A 17,992-nucleotide genomic window follows, 5' to 3' on the forward strand; every position below is an offset into this window, starting at 1 on the left:
CCCATTACGGGTACATGAAGCTCAAAATGCCTGGGCCCAACGGAATCATCACTCTTGCTAGTGATCCGGATATAGCACTCCGCGCCGAAAATAAGACAGCCGCACTGGCCCTCGGGGCATTATCCGAAGCCCTAGCGGCCGAGGAACTAACTGCGCTGCGCTCCACGGTGAACAGGGACGACGTGATACTCGATAAAAGATCCAAGTCCACCTCCTTTAAACTGGCGGACAAAATAGTCAAATTCCAAGTCCATCCAACGGACCCTATAAAAACAGCTTCCATCGGGGCACAATTAAACCCTGATGTCGACGCCGCACTGCGAGAGTTCCTACGCGAGAACTGGGACATTTTTGCCTGGCACCCTTCAGACATGCCAGGAATCCCACGCAGGCTGGCCGAGCACAGCCTAAATATCCTAAAAGGATTCAAGCCAGTCAAGCAGGCTCTTCGGCGTTTCTCCGAACCTAAGAGACAAGCCATGGGAGAGGAACTAGCCAAGCTATTGGAGGCCGGATTAATTAGAGACATAAAACATCCGGACTGGCTAGCGAACCTGGTGATGGTACCAAAGAAGGACAAATCCTGGCGCTTGTGCGTCGATTTTAAGGACCTTAACAAGGCCTTCCCAAAGGATCCCTTCCCCCTCCCCCGCATCGATCAAATCATCGACGCTACCGCAGGACACGATTCATTGTGTTTCCTCGACGCATACCCCGGCTACCATCAAATTAAAATGGCAGAGCCAGACCAAGCCGCAACGGCATTCATCCACCATACGGCCCATTCTGCTTCAACACAATGCCCTTCGGGCTCAAAAACGCCGGCGCAACATATCAGCGCATGATTCAGACATGTCTGGCAAACCAGATCGGCAAAAAAGTGGAGGCATACATAGATGACGTGGTCGTCAAAACCAAGCATGTCAAATCTCTAGTAGACGACTTGAGGCTCACATTTGATAACCTCCGAACATATGACATCAAGCTCAATCCGGAAAAATGCGTTTTCGGTGTGCCAGCCGGAAAGCTCATGGGATTCATTGTCTCCAGTAGAGGTATTGAAGCTAATCCGGCCAAAATCCAAGCGTTGTCACAGTTGGCTACCCCAACAGACCTCAAACAAATCCAGAAGCTAACTGGATGCGTGGCGGCTCTAAGCCGTTTTATCTCCTGCTTGGGAGAAAAGGCCTTACCCCTTTATCGCCTCCTTCGGCACATCGAACACTTCGAGTGGACGGACGCGGCCATAGCCGGATTGGAAGAAATAAAGGCCATTTTTGCAACCAACCCGATCCTGGCCGCACCAAACATCGGCGAACCAATTATGTTGTATATTGTGGCAACTCATCAAGTTGTAAGCGCGGTGCTCGTTGTCGAACGGGAAGCGGACAGACACAAATTCCCTCTTCAAAATCCGGTATACTATGTATCCACTGTCCTCACCCCATGCAAATCATGGTACCCGCATTACGAAAAAATAGCATATGCGGTATTCATGGCATCACGGGAACTGTGACACTACGTTCAAGAGTGTTCGATTACAGTAGCCTCAGAAGTGCCACCTAATGATATTATCAACAACCGCGACGCTACGGGCCGGATTGCCAAATGGGCCATTGAGCTCCTCCCATTCGACATAACATACAAACCTCGTCGAGCCATTAAATCGCAAGTACTGGCCGACTTTGTCGCCGAATGGACGGAGGCCGAACTCCCTAAAGAGTACGGCGCATACTCCAATTGGATCATGCACTTCGACGATTCCAAAATGCTGGCCGGTCTAGGGGCTGGCGTCGTCCTGACGTCCCCAACCAGAGATACCGTTCGGTACATACTGCAATTATTATATACAGATTCCAACAATGCAGCCGAATACGAAGCTCTGTTGCATGGTCTTCAGATGGCAGTCTCCATGGGCATTCAACGCCTGGAGGTGCGTGGGGATTCAAACCTCGCAATATCCCAAATAAATGGAGATTTTGACGCCAAGGATCCAAAAATGGCGGCCTATCGAAAAGTCGTCCTTAAAATGTCAGCTCGGTTCGAGGGACTCGAATTTCACTACATGGCACGGGAAAACAATCAGGCGGCGGATATCCTCGCCCGCATCGGCGCAAAACGCGACGCGGTCCCTCCCAACATATTTCAAGAAAGGCTCTTCAAGCCATCCGTAGAATGGGAAGGGGACACCGGTAACAACAGTCCGGACCTGGCCAAACTACCCGATACCGAACTCTCTGACACAATCGGAGGCTCCGCCACCGAAATAACACCTTCAGCCCACGAAATAATGGCCATTATTGCCCCGTGGACAGAACCATTCCTGGCCTACCTAACTAGACAAGAACTCCCGGAGGACCAAAATGAGGCACGCTGCATAGTGCGACGATCCAAGGCCTACCGGGTCCATGAGGGAGAGTTATACAAGAAAAGCACTAGCGGAGTCCTTCAAAGGTGCATCTCCGAAGAGGAAGGGCGGAATCTTTTGGCAGAAATTCACGCCGGACTCGGCAGTCATCACGCTGCAGCCCGGGCTCTTGTAAGCAAGGCCTTCCGTACATGATTCTATTGGCCAACGGCCCGGGCAGATGCACAGGACTTGGTCCAACGTTGCGCCGGTTGCCAACTCTTCACAAATCAAAGCCACATGCCACCCACCGCCCTCCAAACAATCCCCATTACATGGCCCTTCGCGGTCTGGGGGCTTGACATGGTTGGACCCCTTAAAGGGGGAACCCACAAGAAAAAATACTTATTGGTCATGGTGAATGAAGTCACCAAATGGATAGAGGCTAAACCGGTTAAAACAGCCGAATCCGGACCGGTGATAGATTTCATATCCGGGGTTGTACACCGTTACGGCGTCCCCCACAACATCATCACTGATAAACGCACGAACTTCATGGCCGACGAGGTAAAACTCTGGTGCAGCAAAAGGGGCATCAAGCTCGATTATGCTTCAGGCTATCACCCACAAACCAACAGTCAAGTCGAACGAGCAAATGGTCTTATAATGATCGGCATTAAACCTAGAATAGTGCGTTCCTTAACAGAGTCTGACACGCACTAGGTAGAGGAGCTCAACTCCGTACTCTGGGGGTTGCGGACCACGCCAAATCGTAGTAGCGGATATACACCATTTTTTATGGTATACGGCGCAGAGGCAGTCTTGCCCTGTGACATAATTCATGACTCACCTCGAGTGCACATGTACGAAGAAAGAGAAGCCGAGCTCGATCGGCAGGAATGTCTGGACACCTTGGAGGAAGAGCGCGAAGTAGCCAAAGCCCGTTCCGCCTTTTACCAGCAACAGGCTCGCAAATACCAAAGCAGAGAAGTACGGGCCAAAACTTATAACGTTGGTGAACTAGTTCTATGCCTGTCGGATAAGAAAAGGAACAAGCTCGAGCCCAAATGGGAAGGTCCCTTCATTATCGACCAAGTTCTGACCGGTGGAGCGTACCGACTGCGGGATGCATCGACTAGTCGACTCGAGCCGAACCCATGGAATGCAGCCAGGCTCCGAAGATTCTACGCCTAGCACCGGACTCTATGTTAGTCCCCTCCCTTTGTCCATTTTCTGCATATGCATCATCTGTCTTGTTTCCCTTTCTTTCTTTTTCTTATTATTCCTCTAGGCCTTCAAGGGTCACCTTTGTGCCTCACTTGTACATTACAGATGCGCTAGCCGCACTCTCCATACCTGGGGGCTTCTTTGACAGAGCTTAAATTATTTACGTGGGCCTCACGCCCAACACATGTGTTATACTTCCGCATGTACCTTTTTTCACCATTATATGCATCGATATGACTTAAATTTTGGCCAAGCTGGGTTTCCTGGCTCTTATATTTATGCCCTACGTTCCCGTTAATTCGGCTAGGGCATAAGGGGAGCACCTCTGCGATTGTTACTACCGGGTCAGCCAGATGTGTACCTCATACTGGGTGAAGCCGAAAGCTAGCATTCTTAAGGGAATATTCGGTCGGTGAACAAAAGATGACTTTTATTTATTATCCATATCTGCCCCAGATGCTTTTTCTGCGCTTCTTATCGCAGTCCGGACATGCACTTTAGGGCATGCTTACCCAGGGAAAGGAATCCTTAACGGAACTATTCTCCCTGGAAGACGTTTCTTACTACCCATGTAATATAACATAACTAGTTGGGGACTTGTCTGATAAAGCACTAATGACCCCTATGCCTGGTCTCCACGCATACCCCGGTTCTTATATAACTAAGCGGGTATTCGGATTCACTCCGGACTATCGGGCCTGGAGGCTGAAGCGAAAAGGTCCGCAACGACAAATGATCTACAATCCGGCTAGAAGGCATTATACATGTCACTTTAATTACATAGTCATACAGACTGACTAAACTCCTCTTCTATACCATCCAATAGGCGGTCTAGCTTACAATCCTGTTGGGAATACTTTGCGGCTAATTCTACTTGCCCATAAACTAAGCTAACGGGGATCAGTTTTCCATCGGGCCCCACAGGTCCGACCTTGGCCATGTGATTTGGGTCTGCCTTGGTATACCGAGTCTTCACCATGGCCCAGGCCTCTCTGGCACCCTGTCGGCAGGCCGATATCTTCCATAATCGGAGGCGCCGCCGTGCTCCCTTGAGCTTCTCCGTCAGCTCTGCAACGCCCTCTGGCAAGGAGACAGATGGCCACAAAGCCTGGGCAACACCTTGCATCACCTGTCGAACTTGTTCGTGCAGATGTGACAGCTCGGATAGAAGATCACCCGCAGACCAGGGCATTTCCTCCGCGGGATGACCCGTCAGCATACCTACAGACATAACGCTGTTAATCGACTTCCTCGGCGAACTATTTTTCAAAGTTAGTTCAAGAACTTACTAAATATGCCGCGTCGAAGCCGCCGATTCTCCTTCACGGAGTCCGACAGTTGGGCACGAACATCCTTTAGTTCCACGCCCAGCTTGGTGTTGGCATCTAGGAGATCATTCTTCTCCTGCCTCACCCTCGTAAGCACACTCTCACCGGCCTTCAGCTGACATTGGAGCTGTTGCATATCAGGATTTACTCTAGCGACATCTGTAACTTTATCGTCAGATCTGCATATATGCCGCATTCTATATGATACTTATCATTCGCAGGATATATTACCAGAGGGGGTCTCTTTGGGCTCCCCTGCTGCGGCCAGTGCGGCCTGAAGTTGGGCTTTGCACTCTTCCAACTCCTGGGACAGTTGGGTATTCTTTTCTGTAAGAACCTGCATAACAAATGATCCTTAAATCAGTTATTCTAAATGTTTCAAGTCTTAGGGGCTACTGATATATATAACCACCAAATTTTCTCACCCGTATGTCTTTTACATACTGCTCCATGGCTCTGGCTAGACCATTTTGAGCGGCACGGAGGTACGCATCTCCCGAGTTGAAGGCATCCAATGCCTCTTGGGAGAAACAAGCATCACGAAGAACAGTCCGGCGACGCCTGTGGTTCATGGCACTTTCCACCTCGGAATTGGTGGCGGGCAATTTATCCGCATCCTCTGTCGGAGGAGCACCCGGCACACACCTCGTATTCGTTCCCGCCTCCGAATCCGGCCTTGGAGCTTGGCTGGTGGAGGCGCGATTAGTAGCCTCTCCGGATATAGTCCGGCGAGCGCTCCTTTTCCTAAAAAGAAGGCATGGGCGTTAATATGCCTCCGAGAATAATGTCTTCGAATAAAAGACGGCATGCTGTACTGCTGCGCCGGTGTCTCAATCCGGACCGCGGGTCTTTTCAGCCTGTCTGGCCCCGCGGCCCCTTGTTGGCTAGTCACCGCAGGCTCGGCCTTCCGCCTCGAGGACCTCCCCTGCAAAACTCGGTTGTTATACGGTAATCAAAAACACGCAAGGACGGATCCCTTTTCAAAGTACTGGGATTTCGGTCTCAGTTACCTGTGAGGCTGGAAGTAGCCCAGGGTAATCGGCCGTAATGGCCACCAAAGCGTTGTCATTGCTCAATTGGTAAAATACCCCATCGATCAGCTCCACAGATATGTCCGGATCCTCCTGGGAGGCCGGGTCCAGGGATCGTCCAGGGTCCTCGGGTTGTGGAGCAGGGTTGTTTATCTCCCTTACAGCCTGGCGCAGCTCTTGCGTTGAAATCTCTAGATTGAATACTTAACTATGGGAAAATGAAACGGATGGGTGAGAAAAAGTCTCCGCTTACCCAGCTCGGAGGATTGTACATAGAAAATCCGCACCGCGGGTTGACATGGAGGAATTCCTCCTCTTGTCCCTTGTACAAAGTGGATAAGATCTTTATTAGATCAGCAACCGATCCCGTCCCTTTACGGCCGTAGCGGGTGGCGTCATCCTCCCCATTGAAATCCCACATGGGGTGGCCTCTATACTGAAGCGGATGCACCCCCTGCATGATACATATGGCCATGACCTCGATCATGGTCAATCCGGATCGAGCTAAAATACTTATCCGGCTCATCAGGTAAAGGACGTCCTTGTCATCTTCCTCCAGGGAGCTCCATGGACGCCAGCTCCGGCGCTTCTTCAAAGGAGCATTTTCGAACTCAGGAAGGCTGATTCGAATAGGATCCGGGAGGGGGACGTCTTCTATATAAAATCATTCTGAAGGCCAGTCTTCGGACGTCTTCTTTGGGGTTCAGGACAGATATCCGGTCCCGGCAATATGCCACACTTCAGCTCCGCCCACTTGATATATTGACCCCTTTCGAGAATGGGGCACAAGGCAGAATAGCTTCTTCCACAGCGCGAAATGAGCCTCACATCCTAGAAACAGCTCGCAAAGGGATACGAATCCCGCGATATGCAATATGGAGGCAGGCGTAAGGTTGTGCAACTGGAGGCCGTAGAACTCCAGGAGCCCCCGGAGAAACGGATGAATTGGAAAACCAAGCCCTCATACCAAATGAGGGACAAGGCATACCCGCTCTCCCTTGGAGGGATTGGGAAGGCTCTCCGCTTGCTCGCCGACATTATAGGTGGCGAGCCTGGCTCGAACCGGGACCATGTACGCTGGGGGAAGAAATCCCTTGGTCTGAAGCATCACTAATTTGCTGTGCGGGACAGAACATCTCCCCCAATCTCCCGGCTTGGGGCTAGGGGAGCGAGAGGAGGAGCTGCGTCGACCGGCCATGATGGAATGGATCTATGTTGGGTGTGCTCCGATGAAGGCTCTCCAAGGAAGGATGGTGTGATTTGGATCTGAATCCTCGTCTTTTTAATAGGCGGCTCATTCGCACAGCTAGGGGTGTAAATGTAAAAACACCCTGGCCCTTCACATTCGCTCGACACGTGTAAAGTGGCCAATATGGGGCATGGAAGCCAAGGAGTGCAACATTCACAAGGGGCCGGACACTATTTCAACAGGTACACGGAATTTGGAGAGGAACCCGCCTTGCAATGCCGAAGATAATACTGCGCGCCGGACTCGTCGTCATTGAAGCCTGGTTCGGGGGCTACTGAGGGAGTCCTGGATTAGGGGGTCTCCGGACAGCCGGACTATATCCTTTGGCCGGACTGTTGGACTATGAAGATACAAGATTGAAGACTTCGTCTAGTGTCCGGATGGGACTCTACTTGGCGTGGGAGGCAAGCTAGGCAATACACATATGGATATCTCCTCCTTTGTAACCGACCTTGTGTAACCCTAACCCTCTCCGGTGTCTATATAAACCGGAGGGTTTTAGTCCGTAGGACAACAACAACCACAACATACAATCATACCATAGGCTAGCTTCTAGGGTTTAGCCTCTCTGATCTCGTGGTAGATCTACTCTTGTACTACCCATATCATCAATATCAAACAAGCAGGACGTAGGGTTTTACCTCCATCAAGAGGGCCCGAAGCTGGGTAAAACATTGTGTCCCCTGCCTCGTGTTACCATCTGGCCTAGACTCACAGTTCGGGACCCCCTACCCGAGATCCGCCGGTTTTGACACTGACAGCGTCCCCGCCAGGAGGCATGGGGGGCTTATAGAGAAGCTCAAGGGAGCGCGGCGGCGCTTCCGATTATGGAAGATATCAGCCTGCCGACAAGGTGCACGGGAAGCCTGGGCTATGGTGAAAACACGATATACCAAGGCTGACCCAAACCACATGGCCAAGGTCGGACCTGTGGGCCCCGATGGGAAAGAGATCCCTGTCAGTTTAGTGTATGATCAAGTAGAATTAGCCGCAAAGTATTCCCAATAGGTTTGTAGGCTAGACAGCCTGTTGGATGGTATAGAGGAAAAATTTAATTAGTCTTAGTGACTGTGTACTTCAAATGACATATGTAATGTCCCTAGCCGGATTGTAAATCATTTGTCATGGCGGACCTTCTCGCTTCGACCTCTGGACCCGATAGTCCGGAGTGTATCCGAATACCCACTCGGTTATATAAAAACCGGGGTATGCATGGAAACCAGGCATAGGGGTCATAAGTGCTTGAACAGACAAGTACCCAACTAGTTATGTTATATTACATGGATAGTAAGAAACATCTTCCAGCGAGAATAGTTCCGTTAAGGGTTCCTTTCCCTGGGTAAGCATGCCCTAATGTGCATGTACAAACTGCGAGACGCAGGCTAAAAACATCTGGGGGCATGTAGTAATTTAAATGAAAGTCTTCTTTTATTCACCGATCGAATATTCCCTTAAGAACGCTAGCTTTTGGCTTCACCCAGTCTGAGTTACACATCTGGCGGACCAGACAGTAACAATCGCAGAGGTGCTCCCCGTATTCCCTAGCCGAATTAACGAGAATGTAGGGCATAAACACAAGAGCCAGGCAACCCAGCTTGGCCAAAACTTAAGTCATATCGATGCATATAATGGCGAAAAAGGTACATGCGGAAGAATAACACATGTGCGGGGCATGAAGCCCGGAAACATAATTAGATTAAGCTTCTGTATAGGAAGCCCCCATGTATATTGAGCGCGGTTAGCGCGTGAAGATTGTGTAACCAAGACAAAGGTTTAGCCCTTTAGGGCTTTGAAGAGAGAAAGAAAGAGAGAGAAAACAGATGTGCAAAAAAATCATGGAGGTAAGGAGAACATAGAGTCTGCCGCTAGGCGTAGAATCTTCAGAGTCTGGCTGCGTTCCATGGGTTTAGCTCGAATCGATTATTCGATGCATCCCGCAGACGGTACACTCCACCGGTCAGAACCTGGTTGATAATGAAGGGACCTTCCCATTTGGGCTTGAGCTTGTTCTTTTTCTTCTCCGGCAGGCGCAGAACTAGTTCACCAACGTTATAGGTTTTGGCCCGCACTTCTTTGTTTTGATAGCTTCGAGCCTGTTGTTGATAGAATGCGGAACGGGCTTTTGCCACGTCGCGCTCCTCCTCCGGGGCATCCAAACTGTCCTGCCGATCGATCTCGGCCTCTCTTTCTTCGTACATGTGCACTCTAGGTGAGTCATGAATTATGTCGCAAGGCAGCACCGCCTCAGCGCCGTACACCATAAAAAACAGTGTGTATCCGGTAGTGCAATTCGGCGTGGTCCGCAGCCCCCATAGTATGGAGTAGAGCTCCTCTACCCAATGGGTGTCTGATTCCTTTAAGGACCGGACTAATCTGGGTTAAATACCACTCGTGATAAGACCATTTGCTCGTTCGACTTAACCGTTAGTTTGCGGATGATAGACAGAAGCATAATCGAGCTTGATGCCCATGTTGCCACACCAAAGTTTCACCTCGTCAGCTGTAAAGTTCGTGCCATTGTCAGTGATGATGCTGTGGGGGACGCCATAATGGTGTACAACCCCGGATATGAAGTCTATCACCGGCCCGAATTCAGCCATTTTGACAGGTTTGGCTTCTATCCATTTGGTGAATTTGTCCACCATGACCAGTAAGTATTTTCTCTTATGGGTTCCCCCTTTGAGGGGTCCGACCATATCGAGCCCCCAGACCGCAAAGGGCCAAGTAATGGGGATTGTTTGGAGGGCGGTAGGTGGCATGCGGCTTTGGTTTGCAAAAAGCTGGCAACCAACACAATGTTGAACCAGATGCTGTGCATCTCCCTGGGCCGTTGGCCAATAAAAACCTGTACGGAAGGCCTTACTTACAAGGGCACGGCTACTGCGTGGTGGCTGCCGAGTCCGGCATGGATTTCTGCCAAAAGCTTCCGCCCTTCCTCTTCGGAGATGCACCTTTGAAGGACTCCGGTTGTGCTTTTCTTATCAAGCTCTCCCTCATGGACCTTGTAGGCTTTAGATCGCCGCACTATGCGGTGAGCCTCATTTTGGTCCTCGGGTAATTTCTGTCTAGTTAGGTAGGCCAGGAATGGTTCTGTCCACGGGGCGATGACGGCCATTATCACGTGGGCTGAAGGTGTTATTTCGGTGGCAGAGCCTCCGATTGTTTCAGAGTATTCGGTATCTGGGGTTGTGGCCAGATCCGGACTATTTTTTCCGGTGTCCCCTTTCCATACCACAGATGGTTTAAACAGTCTTTCCAGGAAGGTGTTTGGTGGGATAGGGTCGCGTTTAGCGCCGTTACGTGCTAGGATGTCTGCTGCCTGGTTGTTTTCACGAGCCACATGGTGGAATTCCAGCCCCTCGAACCGTGCTGACATTTTGAGGACGGTGTTGCGATATGCCGCCATTTTCGGATCCTTGGCATCGAAGTCTCCATTTATTTGGGATATTGCGAGGTTCGAATCCCCACACACCTCTAGGCGTTGGATGCCCATGGAGACTATCATCCGGAGGCCGTGTAATTGGGCCTCGTATTCGGCTGTGTTATTGGAGTCCGTATATAGTATTTGGAGCACGTATTGCACCATGTCTCCAGTGGGGTACGTCAGGACGACGCCAGCCCCTAGACTAGCCAGCATTTTAGAGCCATCGAAGTGCATGATCCAATTGGAGTATACTCTTTAGGGAGTTCGGCTTCTGTCCATTCGTCTATGAAATCGGCCAGTACTTGCGACTTAATGGCTCGTCGTGGCTTATATGTTATGTCGAATGGGAGGAGCTCGATGGCCCATTTGGCAATCCGGCCCATGGCATCACGATTGTTTATTATATCATTGAGTGGTACTTCGGATGCCACCGTAATCGAACACTCTTGAAAGTAGTGTTGTAATTTTTGGGATGCCATAAATACCGCGTATGCTATCTTTTGGTAATGTGGGTACCGTGATTTTCTTGGAGTGAGGACGGTGGATACATAATATACCGGCTTTTGAAGCGGGAATTTATGTCCGTCCATCTCTCGTTCGACGACGAGCACTGCGCTTACAACTTGGTGAGTTGCGGCTATATATAATAGCATTGGTTTGCCAATAGTTGGCGCGGCCAGGATTGGGTTGGCGGCCAGGATGGCTTTGATTTCTTCCAGTCCGGCCGTGGCTGCATCCGTCCACTCAAAGTGTTTAGTGCGCCGAAGAAGGCGATAAAGGGGAAGTGCCTTTTCTCCTAATTGGGAGATAAATCGGCTTAAAGCTGCCACGCATCCAGTCAATTTATGGATTTGCTTGAGGTCAGTTGGGATAGCCAACTGTGATAGAGCTCGGATTTTAGCCGGATTTTCTACAATTCCTCTATTGGAGACGATGAAGCCCAGGAGCTTTCCGGCGGGAATGCCGAAAATGCATTTTTCCGGATTGAGCTTAATGTCGTATGTTCGAAGATTGGTGAACGTGAGCCTCAACTCGTCTATTAAAGAGTCTACGTGTCTGGTTTTAATGACCACATCGTCTACATATGCCTCTACAATCTTACCGATCAGCTTTTCCAGACATGTCTGGATCATGCGTTGATATGTTGCGCCGGCGTTTTTGAGCCCAAAGGGCATTGTGTTAAAGAATAAGGGGCCGTATGGTGTTATAAATGCCATTGGGGCTTGATCAGACTCCGCCATCTTAATCTGGTGGTAACCGGAGTATGCGTCGAGGAAGCACAATGATTCGTGTCCTGTGGTAGCGTCGATGATTTGATCGATGCGAGGGAGTGGGAAGGGATCCTTTGGGCAAGCCTTGTTAAGGTCTTTGAAGTCGACACATAGGCGCCAGGATTTGTCCTTCTTTGGTACCATCACCAGGTTTGCTAGCCAATCCGGATGTTTTATTTCTTTAATGAATCCGGCTTCCAGTAGCTTGGCCAGCTCCTCTCCCATGGCTTGTCGCTTAGATTCAGAGAAACGCCGAAGAGTCTGATTGACCGGCTTGAATCCTTTTAGAATATTAAGGCTATGCTCAGCCAGTCTGCGTGGGATTCCTGGCATGTCTGAAGGATGCCAGGCGAATATATCCCAATTCTCACGTAGAAACTACCGTAGTGCGGCATCTACAGCAGGGTCTAACTGTGCCCCAATGGATGCTCTTTTTGTACGGTCTGTTGGATGGACTTGGAATTTAACTATTTCGTCCGCTAGTTTAAAGGAGGTGGACTTGGATCTTTTTTCTAGTATCATGTCGTCCCTGTCCACCATGGAGCGCAGCGCGGTTAACTCCACCACAAGGGCTTCGGACAATGCCTCGAGGGCTAGTGCGGCTGTTTTGTTCTCGGCGCAGAGTGCTATGTCCGGATCACTAGCTAGAGTGATAATTCCCTTGTGTCTGGCCATTTTGAGCTTCATGTACCCGTAATGGGGTATGGCTTGAAAAATCGTGAATGCCTCCCGCCCTAGAAGGGCGTGGTATCCGCTACTGAACGGAGCCACTTGGAATGTAATTTCTTCAGACCTGTAATTCTCCGGAGTGCCGAATACCACATCAAGTGTGATTTTCCTAGCGCAATGTGCCTCCCGACTAGGGATGATTCCTCGGAAGGTCGTACTGCTTTGCTCAATACGGTTGCTGTCTATGTCCATTTTTGGAGAGTTTCCTCATAGATGAGGTTTAATCGCTGCCGCCATCCATGAGCACCTTAGTGAGCTGAAAGCCGTCCACAATTGGACTGAGGACCAAAGTGGCTGGTGCTCAGGCTGTTCGGAATTTAGGTTTGACACTGGCGTTGAAGGTGATAGACGTGTCGCTCCATGGATTTATTACTGCCACGTGGCAGACTTCGGCAAGGCCGCGGAGTGCTCACTTACGCCTATTATTTGAGGCAAAGGTCTCTAAGACCGTTAATACTATGTTTTTATCCGTGGGAAGATGCTCTGAGGTATTTTGGGTGAGAAGATCCTCACCGCTTTTGGCCACCTGCCGGAGTACCCGACATGCTCTAAGGCTGTGTGTTGATATGGTATCCGCTATACTATGGATTTTGTAGGCCCTTTGAGCCATCCCTCCAATACGGTTCCACGCCCTGTAGTGGGCTTTTGCTTCTTTGTAATTGGGTCGGGCGACTTATGAGAGTGCACCCCTTTAGTTCGGACTAGGAGTTTTGTCAGAGCCGGATTATCCCAAAATTGCATTTGGGTTTTCCAGGCACTTTCCATCACACAGTATTTCCGTACTATGTCCGCCAAGTCAGCGAAGTGTGCTATGTCGCGGCGACTTATGGCGCTGAGGACTCCCTTGTCCGTGCAATTGTTGCAAAAGAACAAAATTGCGTCTTCCTCGCGACAGTCCTTGACCTTGTTCATTACAAGGAGGAATCTGGCCCAATAGTGATGTACTGTCTCTTGGGGCGCTTGCCTAATGTGGGAAAGATAGTTTGTATCTGGGTGGGTGGGTGGATATAAGTCCAGACCTTGACCCAATCTGTGATCCCGGGGCAGGGGAGTTTCCGATCTAGGAAGTTCGGGCTCCGGGATGTTGCCATGCGGGTTCGGTACGCGGCCTGATTCTGGATTCAGGGTTAGGGCAGCGTCCTCCCGTGAGCGAATATCCTGTTCGGAGAGCTCGGGAATCCGGGCATAGTTCGTCCTCAGGATAGAGGGAGAATCGCCGCATTGCTCCTCCACCACCGCTATCTGATGGGTGACCGGCGGAGAGTTAATCTCTCTTTGGTCGGGTTTAAGCGCGATCCGATCGTAGTCCATAGTGACTCCCAGAGCGGCAATGTGATCCAAGAGATCGTTCAAAGAGGAGAGCTCCATTGGATCCACCTTCTCGGCAAATTTTGAGCCGATGTGGAGGCTATTTTCGATGACCTGAGAGGTCATCATCGGCGCAGCGGCCGAGCGGGCGGTCATGATGAAACCGCCTAGTCGGAGAGTTTGGCCTACTGCTAGAGCTCCCCCAGAGGTGATGTTGTCCTTGACAATGAGACGAGCCATCTTCCTTGTGATGATGACACAGTGGAACTCTCAATGAAAGCACCAATGTCGGTGTCAAAACCGGCGGATCTCGGGTAGCGGGTCCCGAACTGTGCGTCTAAGGCGGATGGTAGCAGGAGGCAGGGGACACGATGTTTACCCAGGTTCGGGCCCTCTTGATGGAGGTAAAACCCTACGTCCTGCTTGATTGTTCTTGATGATATGAGTATTACAAGAGTTGATCTACCACGAGATCAGAGAGGCTAAACCCTGGAAGCTAGCCTATGGTATGATTGTATGTTGTCCTACGGACTAAAACACTCCGGTTTATATAGACACTGGAGGGGGCTAGGGTTACACAAGGTCGGTTACAAAGGAGGAGATATACATATCCCTATTTCCTAGCTTGCCTTCTACGCCAAGTAAAGTCCCATCCGGACACGGGACGAAGTCTTCAATCTTGTATCTTCATAGTCCAACAGTCCAGCCAAAGGATATAGTCCGGCTGTCCGAAGACCCCCTAATCCAGGACTCCCTCAGCTCCTACTATGGGCCGTTAGATCTCAGTGAACTCATATCACCCTAGAATCTACGGTGTGGGAGCACCTCATACTCTCCCGTGCGAGAAATCATAAGGTGCTATCGCAGCTTGGATGCTACGGTGATACGAGTTTGGAGGTCGTTTGATCTGAGATCCAATGGCATCTGAGCAGTCTTTGTGCTTGTAAGCAGTGGCCGACCTCTTTTGGGGCTTTTCTGCAAAAAACCATTCGAACCACCGAGGAGGTGTTGGGTCACAAATCCAACGCCTCTGAGGAGCTTGTATCACCAAAGCATCTAAGGAGTGGTAGCACATGATATTCTTACATACAGGAGAATATGATGTCCTCCTTCATCTTAGATGCTACGGTGATACAAGCTTCGAGGTCGTTGGATATGGGATCAAAGGGCAACTAAGTAGTTTTTGTACAAATTGTGTGCAATTCTCAAACTCATCAAGGTTTCCTGCAAAAATATTAAGACACATCATGTGAGCTGCTATATCTCAGATCTACAAGCTCCAAGCAGCTCGTATCAGCATATAGCATCTAAGGTATGGGGGCACATGATATTCTCCCGGGGAGGAGGGGTGGGGGTGCACAACCAATCGGTGGTTGGGAGGGTGGGGACAAATATAATCTAAACAACCCTAAACAGAGCTCCACAATTTTATCTAAGGTCGAGGGGTTAACCCCCGACAATCATAGCTCCGCCTAAACACAACATTTGCATGTACTGTAGTACTAGAATTAATATTCATGTTTCAGTTTCAAGTTCATTTTAAATATTTAACTAAGGACCGTGGATGTCTTACATTTTACTCCCTTCGTTCCTAAATATTAGTCTTTTTAGAGGCTTCAAATGGACTGGCACATACGTATGTATATAGACATATTTTAGAGTCTAGATTCACTCATTTTGCTTCGTATGTAGTCACTTGTTGAACTCTCTAAAAGACTAATATTTAGGAATAGAAGGAGTATTTTTGAATTCGTGTCATACATGCATGGTTTGGAAAAATAGATGCACTATACTTATTGGATTGTTGCTGTGTTCGTGCGTGTGTGTCTCTGTGTGTGTGTGTGGTCATATGCCTGATACATACAAAGTTTTCTCACCTCCATATTGTTCATCTTTTAAATTTGAATTTGCATTGGAAAACTTACTAGGGATACCATGAAATGTGAAATCGACATTGAGATCACTATATCACAAACTCACTCTAATTCAACAACTCGTCATAAATCAATTACCACGTTGAGATTAGTATTTGCAAGGAAAATACGGGTATTGTAATACACATAGATTCGTTCGGCAATTTAAAAGGTTCCTTTCGTATTCTCGAATGGTAGGACCCAACGGCGTACCAGCCAGACCTTGGCTCGTGTTGATCCTAAAAAAACGGGCTCGTGTCCTTCGGTGGCGTGCGTGGTATGCACATTAGGCAACCCCAACCAGTTGAGCCTCAGCGTTTCAAGTCGAAATATCTGGCGGCCAGAATTCCAGCCCTAGGAAATTCCCCTCATGTCCCCGGTCCATAATGACTACCGATGAACAACGGAGGGACGCTTTAGTAACTAGACAACGTTACCTACCGTGCCGAGCATGGTTCAATTCCCTCGATCGTTGCTCGTCAAGGTCACCCGTCAACTGCATTGCCTATCAGGCAATGCACTGGTACGGAGGGATTATCCTTTTACTCTGCGTAGGTAACTTGTCTGAAGTCTAACTAAGCAAAATGTTTGACCAAATCCTTTCATAAGAAATACAACAGGACAGATGTACGGCTTGAAAATTTATTGCATGATGAAGGTTATGATATCGTTTCGAATCCTGGATCTTAAATTTCAGAAAATCCAAAAGTGAGCATAAATTCTTGAAACTAAGCATGGTCACGTGATATGGCACAAATATTACTTTGTAAGTTTTTTCTTCAATTTGAGACAAGCTGCTTATGACAAGTTGCACAAATGATGAGCCAAGGTATTTTGGAACAAAGACCTATCACGTTAAGGCGAACGCTTTCACTATTGAAACCATGGGCATTTACGTGCCGCCACGAGTCCCCTCTTCTCATCGGCAGGTGCCGTCCGAGCAAGCGTGTGAGTCGACGGGAGGCGTGCGAGCAGACCGCTGCGCCGGCTGTCAGGGAGGCGTGCGAGCAGACCGCTGTGCAGGCTCATCAGGAGGCGAGCCCTTTGACCAGGCTCCGTCGCCCACCATCGTCCCAACTGCTCACACTTTTAATGTCGCCGGCGCCGCAGTTTAAAATAAACCCCGCACTACCCGGTATCGCTACAATCCTCTCTCTTCCTCTCTGATTCTACTGTCGGCTACCTCCAACTAGCCTGACCTAAACGTATGCCATGCCGCATCACGATGGTCTGCCCTTAGTGTTCCAGTTTCCTGAGGAAGACACCCAGCCGGAGTGTCAAGAACATAAGGCGCTTTGGGACGAGCTTGAACTGGCCTTGCGGGAAGACGCCGCGCCTGTCCCTGCTCCTGTTCCGGCTCCCGTCGCCCCGACTGCGCCAGCGCCCATCCCGGTGGCATTGATGGGCTGGGAGCCGCACATTGTCGCCGAGCTTGATCCCACGGGGTTCCACGAGGTCCCTGCCGACTTTCACACGCCCGTGCACCTACTAGCGCATGCGCCTGCGCGTGCACTGACGCGCACGCCTGTGCCGGTGCCCGTGCACCTGCCAGCGCATGCGCCTGCGGGTGCACTGACGTGTGCGCCCGTGCCGGTGCATGTGCACACGAATGTCTCCGCCGCGCCGTTGACACCGCATGTCCCCAGACGGGTGCCAGTGCCCCCCTCAGCGGCATGGATGGCTGCCGTCGACCGCTTCCTTGCACCAATGCCAGTCGCCTCCTCCCGCCAGTTGACTCGCTCCGAAGTCCAAAACATTCTGGCCTTCCTTGAAGCTAGGCCAATGTCCAGGAGTACGCCAACAACGGCGCAAGACGCCGCCGTCGCCGTTGGTCAGTGGCCCGATGACACACAGAGCACGACAGAGGAGCCGCTTCCCACCGCGAGACGCCCCCGCCGCCGCCGTGTAATCTAAATTTGCCATGAAAAATGTTCAGAATACCATGCTTAAAATCCGAACGTTTATCATTTCCATTTATTTTATATCGATCGTCGTATAATTTAAAGTCAGAGTCAGACTGAACGAAATGTATGGTTTGATCGATTGAATATTCTGCTGCAGCCGTATGAAATGAAATATAAAACGTCATCAAGCCACATGTATTCCTTGTCATCCAACGACCTAGACTACTTCAATGTCGAGTGCTCAACACGTTTAGCGTGCAG

The sequence above is a fragment of the Triticum urartu genome, chromosome 5A, assembly GCF_056163025.1.
Source record: "Triticum urartu cultivar PI428250 chromosome 5A, HENAU_Tu73, whole genome shotgun sequence".
NCBI lineage: Eukaryota > Viridiplantae > Streptophyta > Magnoliopsida > Poales > Poaceae > Triticum > Triticum urartu.